This window comes from Rhinopithecus roxellana, chromosome 16, assembly GCF_007565055.1.
Source record: "Rhinopithecus roxellana isolate Shanxi Qingling chromosome 16, ASM756505v1, whole genome shotgun sequence".
Classification (NCBI taxonomy): domain Eukaryota; kingdom Metazoa; phylum Chordata; class Mammalia; order Primates; family Cercopithecidae; genus Rhinopithecus; species Rhinopithecus roxellana.
The window spans coordinates 72,209,516-72,219,614 of NC_044564.1; the positions used below are offsets into that span (position 1 = coordinate 72,209,516).

The 10,099-nt window shown below is 41.7% G+C and overlaps 1 pseudogene; it reads left to right on the forward strand.

Annotated features, from left to right (window-relative positions):
* Positions 1-9,064: 9,064 nt before the first annotated feature.
* On the forward strand, positions 9,065-9,839 carry LOC104666379 (annotated as a pseudogene).
* Positions 9,840-10,099: the final 260 nt, after the last annotated feature.

Sequence of the window (10,099 nt, forward strand, 5' to 3'; positions counted from 1 at the left end):
TTTCCACCTTGCGTATCCAGTGAGGTTGCCACAGGGCATGACCTTCGTTCCTGGGGTGCCCTGCCCTCAGCTCATTGGGTGTCTGTGGTACTCAGGGGCTAGAGTTTGGTTCTGTGTATGACAGGCAACTTGGAGGGGGAAATGGACTTCAGTTCAACCAACATGAGTGTATATTCACTGGGCATCAGGTACTGGGATTTCAAAAAATGGGACATTGATATAACACACTGATAATGGAGCCAAAATCTAAACCACTCTGGAAAATCCAGGGTGACCACTGTACTTAAGTGCCACAAATAGCTATTTTGCATAATCAAAGCTTTGGGCTTGAAGGCTTTGTTCATGCTTATGGTGCTCACTCATGACCTTTCTCAGGAATTAGTGCTGCCATATGTTGGAGATTTACCTGTATTAGATTTTCACACGCATGAGACTCGATCCTTGGCTTCAACTCAGCAAATGTCTATCTCTCTAGGGCTTCCTATCCAAATCTTTCCAGTCCTTTCAAATGCCTGTCTGGATGAGAACAATTTTGAACTTTCAAAACAGAAGCTAAGAAAGGCCTAGTGAGCCCCAGTAGTCTGATTGCATCCTGTGCTCATTTGCATTCTACTCGGACTTTCTGCCATAGCAATCTGTTTGTTGTAACCCAACCATACTTCTAGCAAAAGGTAACATTTGGGGACCCTGCTCTAACAAATTTAGAGTAACCCAATTCCATGTTTTCTGCATCGAGCAACATGTACAACTCTCACCTTGAAAATTATGCTGAATGTCAGTTACTGAGTCACATCTGTCCGAGATTAGCAGCCCCGAGGGCTGAGATGCTTAGTGCTAGTTGCGTATTAGAATCACCTGAGAAGCTTGAAAAAGTGCTGGTACCTGGCACCTCACCACCAAAGATTCTAATTTAATTATTCTTGGTTGGGACAATGTTTTCTTTTAATCTTTGCTAGGCTTCATAATATTACTGCTAATCGCTTTTAGAGAGTGAGTGCTTATAACCAAACTCCCAGCCTGGCTTACTACAGCCCCTGCGTTTCCTCCTTGACGCCATTTAGCAATGACCCATAGACTTTTGATGACTGGACATCTTTAGTTCTCTAGATGGAAATCTGAAGATGAAGGAGACCTTCTGTGCCAAATAGAAGCCTGCTACTTTTAGTGAAACTAATATATGCCATCTGGTCTTCATGAAATAATTCTGAGGTTTCTAAGAATTTCCCACAACACTGAAGATCGGTGGCTTAGAGTTTATTGACCCCCAAAGAGAAGGGTATGTTTTACTGTGAGATACAGTTGTCCTTGCCATTTTCCAGATATTACCCACTGTCTTTGCATTGAATTACCTTAAGAGTATTGACTCATAGAAGCAACCCACATGGTTAAATCCAACTGTAATCCAAAGGCCTTTGTCATCAACAAGGTTTTCTCCAACTATAGAAAAATCTGCTCCCCAAATTTGCCACATTCTCATTCTCTCCATCTAACAAAAAAGAAACAAACTCTCCATTGTCTGGCCTACTTGGATCTTTTTATCTCAAAGAACTAAAAAAAAAATGCTTATGTTGGCTTGGCATGGTGACTCATGCCTGTAATCCCAGCACTTTGGGAGGCCAAGGCAGGAGGATCACTTGAGTCCAGGATTTCGAGACCAGTCTGGGGAACATGGCAAAACATCATCTCTACAAAAAAAAAAAAAAAAAAAAGCCAGGAATGGTGGTGCACACCTACAGTATCACCTGAGTCTGGGAGGTTGAGGCTGCAGTGAGCCGAGATCGCACCATTGTACTCTAGCCTGGGTGATAGAGTGAGACCATGTCTCAAACAAACAAACAAACAACAACAACAAAAACCAAAAAACCAAAACCAGCTTATTTTGAGAATTGGGGGAAATAAATGACGAAGGCTGGATTCATTTTAGACTCACTTCTGGTTCCTCAGTGAACTTGGAATGTACGCCATTCTTGATATTTATAATTAATCCTAAGAAAGAGGGAAGTCAAAGATTGCTGGATTTTTCTCTCTCCATGCCATTTAGGAATATCTCAAGACTCTTTCCACTGGAGTTAAAAAACATCAGGTCCTAGTTCTGAGTTACTTCTGATACTGAGGTGTTCCTCCTAGGTTTTCAATACATTTTGTTTACATCTCTACATGTTTCATTATCTTATTTTTGTTAGCTGGGTTTGTTTCCTGTCTGCCTCCCATGAGGTCCTTCAGGGCTGAGGCTGAATCTTTTCTCCTAAATGCATCCAGTCTGACCCAGAGTTGGTACTCAAATGTGTGACTATAAATGAACGCACAAGTGAATGATGTATCAGCTCCCCCCAAAGCTAGCTGCAAGGAGCCTAGCTGGAGGACAAGAGGGAAAGGCCATGGCCACAAGGGAGTACCATGCGCGGAGCCTGGACTACAGAGATTTATTGCTAAGGCTTATGCTTTTGCCTCCATTTGCCCACTGTTGTTTTGTCAGTCAATATCTGTAGTTGTTGAATAACATTCATTTATACATTATTTAGTAGGTGTAATCAGTCAAAGTCCCCATGATCATGGCCCTGCTTTTAAAACTTGCCTCTTATCTGTAAACACATTTCCTGAGCTGCTTTATCTTTTCATCTTGTCTAGGTGATCTATAGCAATATCCCAGAACCTGCCTATTTTTTTAAATCCCCTGATGGATTATAAATAGCCTCTTCTAAACCTCCCCAAAGCTTTGATGGCAAATTCCTGCTTTCTAAATTACTATCCACCTCTTGCTCTGCACTCAGACCCCTTCAGGAGGCTGTCCTCCTTCCCCAGGGCAGACACAAAAGCCTTCTACACTTCCCTGGCTTCATGCTAAAGGAACACTATGGCAACGACCAATGTTTGGAACGATTGCAGCCGAACACACACATCACTCACTGCTTCAAATGCCTAACAGCGGTGATTAAAGAAGAGAAATCTGGCATAAAAGAATGGCGGGAAAAGAAAGCAAATGAGAGAGAACAATGAGTGACAGGAGAAAAGGAAGGAGAGGAGAGACCTGAGGGAAACCTGGGAGAACAGAAATGAAGACAAGAAGGGAAAAGGGAACAATGGGGAACACGGTGCACCCTGGCCTGCTTTCTTTGACCTTAGGCCCTGCACATTTGCTAAAACACCCAAGTCTGTCAAACCACCACTGAAGCAAATGCTGTTAAAAGAGACAACGTGGCTGGAAAGAACTCGGCGCTCTGTGATGCCCCATGGATCCTTTCTATTCCACAGATAAGAGAGAGAAAAAGCCCCATTGCCTAGCTTCCTAGATTGCGGAGAAACTGCTGGGCACATGGTGGATCCTGGGACCTACTGTTCTCAAGAACTTGCTGTAACGGGTACCTTGGATGTATACTTATGAAGGATTGTGTTTCCAAGACACTTCCTCCTCCACTCAAAATTTATTCACACTTGCAAACAGGAATCATCTTCTACCCAAACCCCCATGACCATCTCTCAGGCCAGAGTTGAGCAGCCAGGTGGCCCTTCTCTGAGCTTGACTCTTTCTGTGTATTAATTTTCAATTTCAAGTCACAACCTAATCCATTAAGAAGCACTTATTCTCAGCAAACCTCTTGAGCAAGCTCTCATGTGCTATTTCTCAGTATAAACTCATTCCTACCTTCCGGTTCAGTGTTGACACTAAATTTGGCACAGTGGCTCAGCACCCACCTTCATCCGTGCATCAATCTCCAATTTGTTTTCTCACGCCTCCACACCATCAAAATCAGCCTTGGCTTTTCTGAATCCCCATGGGGCTTAGCAGATGGGGTGGCACTTCATAAACCCAGTCTATGCAAAGCTGTTAGCAAAAATGCACAGAGGGCAGCCCCTTGGCCTTCTGTGGGTATGCTCTGAGCTGCTCCAAAGGTATCCTTAAACATGGTATCGTTTTGAGTCTCTAAATAGCTAAGCCTTCTCTAAAATTTATGCCCCTTGCCATCCCTGAAAGTGGGTAAACCCTGCTGGTTTTGAGTGAACATCCTTTAAAAAAAAACTCCATTTCTTGAGATTCAAATCTATATGATTGAAGGACACAGAAATGTGCAAACATGTTCCCAAAGGCTTGATGCTGTGTAATCGTAGGCCCCTCTTCCCTGGAGCTAATCTTTATTGTGAGTTTACCGTGTTCCAGGCATTTTCCTGATTTTCAGGCATTATCTCATTTGATCCACCCCCAAACTCCAGAATGATCTTTAAAACAGAAGTCAGATGATGACGCTTCTCAGCACAGAACTCTCCAGTGGCTGTCTCACTCGGCGGAAAAGTAAAATCCCTACTGCGGGCTGTCATGAGGCCCCTGTGAGCTCTCCAGTTGTGTTTTCTAGAGAATCACCTTTCAGTTCTGCGCTCTAGCTTGTCTTGCTGTTCCTCTCACTTGTCAACTAACTCCTCTCTCTCCCCTAATGCTTGTCTTTTTTACTCTCAAATGTCGTCTTCCCAGGGAGAAGATGGCTGCCCAATGTACATTGTACCCCATCTCCACCCTACATCCCATTCGCTGCTCACATTCTCTTCATTGCACCCCCACTGTCAACCTGCTACATATTTGTTTACCATCTCCGCCAACTAGAAAGTAGCTGGAGAAGGACAGGACTTTTATTCACTTTAAATCCCCAGGACCTACAAGAATGGTGTTTTCAATAAAACATTTTTTAGTAAATAAATGCATTAAAGTATTCTTCTTATCTCCATTTTACAGTTGAGAAACAGGTTTAGGGAGGTTAACTAAGGTCTTAGAGCCAGTAAGTACAAATAGTACTATGGGTTCACCAACCGCTATTCCCAACTTCAAAATGCCTTTTTGGGAAATGTTTTTGCCACGATCATTCAGTTGGGGGTGATTTGACCAAAATGGGAAGCTGAGATGGAACAAGATGAACAAGAAATCACCAGGAAGCTGGGTCTGGAGTCTGCTATGCACACTCACACTCCTCCAAACTTACTCCAAACTCACTCATGTAGGTTCTCCTCACCTCACTCTTGACATTGACCAAATTCAATCCTTTATTAAATATACACCATAGCATTAAAGTGCAAGACAGATAAGATCACATAAATTTGTCAACATTTTGGGGAACAATGTGACACTGCTATTAATATTTGTTAAGTATCTTGGAACCATTTACTAGATGAAATGTTTGTGTAAGGGAAAAGATTATATAAAATGACACAAATCAACTTCAAATACACTAGTCTGTAAACTCCTAGAGGGTAGATACTGTGCTATATTCTCCCTGATTAGCACCACAAATGACCTATAGTCGGAATTTGATAAATGTTATTGAATTGATAAATATCTTTGGAAATGAAATTTTAGTCTGTAAGAGCAGATTTGGATAGTGGCATCTTTTCTGAGCCAGGCAATGACACACAGTTGTATGAAAACAGTGCCAGGGGAGGGTCAGCTACATCTGAAAGAAAGTCATAATCCCAATGGAAAGTTTTACAAATGAAGTATATAGTTGCATGGAATATCCTGTTATAAGAGCAGAATCTGCCACCTCAGTGCTGGGAGGGAATATGTGTTGTTGGAATGTATCCTCCAAACAGCCAGTCAGGAGGTGGGTTGCTCTCCAGCCATTAAAAACATCCCAGAGGCCAGGCACGGTGGCTCCCACCCATAATCCTAACACTTCGGGGGGCTGAGGTGGGCAGGTCACTTGAGGTCAGGAGTTTGAGACCAAGCCTGGCCAGTATGGTGAAACCCTGTATCTACAACCCCATCTGTACTAAAAATACAAAACTTATCCAGGTGTGGTGGTGGGTGCCTATAGTCTCAGCTACTCAAGAGACTGAGGCAGGAGAATTGGTTGAACCAGGGAGGCAGAGGTTGTAATGAATTGAGATCATGCCATTGCACTCCAGCCTGGGCAAAAGAATGTGACCCTGTCTCAAAAACAAAACAAAACAATAACAACAACAAAACCATCCCCAAGGGAAAGACAAATGGCTATGATTTAAAACCAGAAAGTTGAATTGGTGAAGACATAAACAGGCAGTCTAAAAAAATTCCAGCTGAGACGTTTCCTCTATATAATCTCTTCTTTTTGCCTCATGCAGGCCTCAAAGCTCTGCCGTATTTCCCTTCAGTGGGGAAAGTGAAGCCCCACTGAGGAACAAAATTTCCACAAGTGCCCCTGCTTCCTTGGGTTTGTCCAGCTGTCTGGGATATCAGGAAGTGTCTTCAGGTATCCAAAAACTTTTGGTTCAAGAAACAATATAATTCCTTATCCAACCACCAAACTCCTAATGGGAGGAAGGCCAGTCTTCAAAGTGGACAGCCGTCCAGATGACATTCTAGATTCCTCCTACTGACATGGCAACACAGGGAACCTCTACTTGAGTGAGTGTAGGACATCGTGACTAGCTTCCAATGAACACAATATGGCAAAAGTGATGGGATGTTATTTCCATGATTAGGTTATAAAAGACTATGACTTCCACCTTGCTAGCAGACTTTTTTTTTTTTTTTTTTTTGAGATGGAGTCTTGCTCTGTCACCAGGCTGGAATGCAGTGGCATGATCTCGGCTCACTGCAACCTCTATCTCCTAGGTTCAAGTGATTCTCCTGCCTCAGCCTCCCAAGAAGCTGGGACTACAGGCGGGTACCACCACACCCACCCAATTTTTGTATTTTTAGCAGAAACGGGGTTTCACCATGTTGGCTAGGATGGTCTCCATCTCTTGACCTCGTTATCTGCCTGCCTCAGCCTCCCAAAGTACTGAGATTACAGGTGTGAGCCACCACGCCCGGCCAGCAGACTCTCTTTCTTACTGGTTTTAATAAAGCAATCTGGCAGTTTGGGAAGCCCAGGTGGCAAGAAACTGAGGGTGTCCTTCAGCCAACTACCAGCAAGGAACTGGGGCCCTCAATCCAGCAGCCCATAAAAAAACTGAATCCTGCCAACAATCACTAAGTGAACTTGGAAACACCATGCCCCAGTTAAACCTTGAGATTAGCTGGCCAGTATCTTGGTTGCATCCGTGGGAGAGGCCCTGAGCTGCAAGATGTAGCCAAGCCATATCTAGATTACACAGAAACTGTGACATAATAAATATGTATTGTTTTAAGCTGCTAGCTTTTGAGGGCAATTTGTTACACAGCAATAGATAACACAATATATTAAAAATGTAATGAAAACTTAGTGAGATACACATGCAAAGATTCATGTTAAATGTGTCCAAAGCTTGGGGTCATAGGATACTTACAGTAGATACTCTCTGGAGGAGAAGTATGGGATCCTACTTCACAATGCAAAGCTGTTCATGCTATTCCAACCTCCACCCCCACTATAGCTGCCCATTTATCCACTAAATCAAGCACAAGTTCCTTACCCTAGCAACAAGGTCTGACATCATGTGGCCTCTGCCTATTTCCTCAATTTTATCTCCTGCTTTCCTACCACTTGCACTCCATCTCTAAGTCATACCAAACTACATGTAGTTGCCCCAAATGCTGTATGCTTTTCCCTTTGTCCATACTGTTCCCTCTGCCTAGAATGCCTTCCTGTACGGGTTCGGTTACAAGCATCTTTGGTGCTCTGTAGAACTCCATTCAAATCCTTACACTGTCCTCTCAACTCTCTTATACCACATGTCCACCTGTCTCATAACCTTTCGTTTCTTTGTCTAATACCTCTCTAGCTGTAAGCTCTGTATTGAGCCTCTTCTTCAACTTGGGATCCTCAGAGCTAGTTCGCAGTCTGGCAAATCACTTCAGTCAACAACTAACGAAAGAATAACTGTGGGATGGACCTGCCAGAAGGAGAAACAATTATTTATTGTCTTAACTGTAATTTATATCACACTATTGAAATAATAGGTAGTATACAACAAAAGGACCTACATTCAGGACGCACACAAAAGTAAAACCCACATGGAAGAATGAAAAAGCACATCTGCCAAACAGCAAGCATATTTGTCACAATGGAGGATTACATTTCATCCTAAGTTTGCCATCAGACAAGCAAGAAAATTCCAAGGAATTATGAATTTGCCTACACCTCCCAATTGGGTTCATCCTCAAAATTCCTCCATTAAAACAAAAGAAACGCTTCCACATGGTTTGTCAAAATTATTCAGGTTTCCATCCTATATATCAGTTCTCCTCACCTTCCTGGTGTATCAAATCAGTTCAAAGAGAAAGAGGAGGGGATTTTAAAATGAATATCTTATTTTTATGCCCTTCAGGAAATCTGCCTCCCTCCCCATTTGTTATCAACTAAAATTGACAAACTGACCCAGAGTTAAATCAACTTAGGGATCACTCAAGGAGTGAAACCAATCACATTTTACATAAAGAAATGCTCAGAGAAGGCAGCAATTATACTTTATCAGAGAAAATGTCTTTCTTACAAAGTATAGACATCAAGTGGAGATGTTTGGTGATCCTTTTAAAACACCTTTAAATCAGAAGTAACTTAACATGGATGCCCTTCATTTTGAAGAAAGAGAAAATATTTGATGATTTGATGATTCATCAAAAGTTTGTTTCTATGCAACAGGCTTATTGTTGTGAGGGATTTCAATGCAACATTAGTAATCAGCCTTGGAAAAGAAATGCCTTGAATCCTATAAAACTAGGATGACTTAAAAAGTTCTATTCCTGCTCAATCAACTTACTGAAAATCACCAGCATCTTTGATCTACAGAAGGGAATATTTCCAAAAGCTAAGCGAAAATCTCTCTTTCTTTAGGTCATAAATCAACTCTGTAATCAAGACTATGGAGTATCCTTACAGGGCAGATGGCTTTGAATTTTATAAATCGGTTAGGTGTGGGGACATGATCAATAGTTTGATGATTTGACTAAGTAAAATGTGCTGAAAAAAATCACCTGTAGGGAGGTCTTGGATGAATCTGCACAAACATTCTTGAACCTGAAAATCCAAACTGTGAGTCATATTGAGACTAACAAAGTTAATATATGCCACCAAAGGAGAAGGCTATATCATCTCAGGGAAACAATTTTTGACTGTGGTTAGTAAGTATTTAGGAAATAATGCATTCGTTGAAAGGTAAAACTGGCAGTAGGCTTATGATGGCAATGGGCAGTGCCAGCAGTGGCTGTGGCATCCTGGAGCAGGAAGATTTGGTGTAGTTCTAGTGCAGCACAGGCCAGAGTGATGATTCTGACATTTGGGATGCTACAGCACTGATAAAAGTGGATAATAAAGCTGTAGCTTCATTTAAACAGGCTCTAAAGATTGATGACATTTGCGAAATTTCAGATAAACCAAAAAGCATGCCTAGTAGAAAACCTACTAAGAAGAATAAAAGCCAAGAAAAGAACACTGCAACTTTCTTGAAGTAGTAGAAAGTTCGGGACAAATGTTCTGCCATTTGGTCAGAAGACAGCTGCATTTACCCAGCTACCATTGCTTCAATTGATATGAAGAGAGAAAGCTGTGTTGTGGTTTACACTGGATATGGAAATAGAGAGGAGCAGATCTGTCTGATCTACTTTCTTCAACCTCTGTAGCTAATAATATAGGACAGAATGCTCAAGAGAATGAAAACAAAAGTCAAGATTGAGTGCTACTCCGTGGAATTCTGGGACCAGGAAAGCCAAGTCAGGTCTAAAATTCAATAGCCCACCACCCACACCGCCCCACTTCCTATCATGCTTGCTGCCTCCATTTCCTTCTGGGCCACCAAAACTTCCCCTACCACCTCCCACATGTCTAGATTTTCTTTATGATATTAATGCTTTAGGAAGTATGCTAATCTCTTGGTCCATGAGTGGCTAGCATACTGGCTATTATACAGGGTTGAGGCAAAATTAAAAAGAGAGAGGGTGCTCACATTCCAATTAATAAGTAAATATGCCATTATTATAAAAGTGAATCTTACTTTTGTAAAACTTTATGGTTTGTGGCAAACAAATGTTTTTGAATATTTTTAAATTTAAAATGTTAAAAAGTTGAAAAGGGTTAATATAAAACAGTATTAAAGACATTTTGATACTAAAACTATTAGATAAAAGGTTGAGCTACATCCCTACTAGAATTCTCATGGTATCAAAGTATTACCTCACCAAAAACTTACTGGTTGGTTGTGTGGAAAAAATATACTT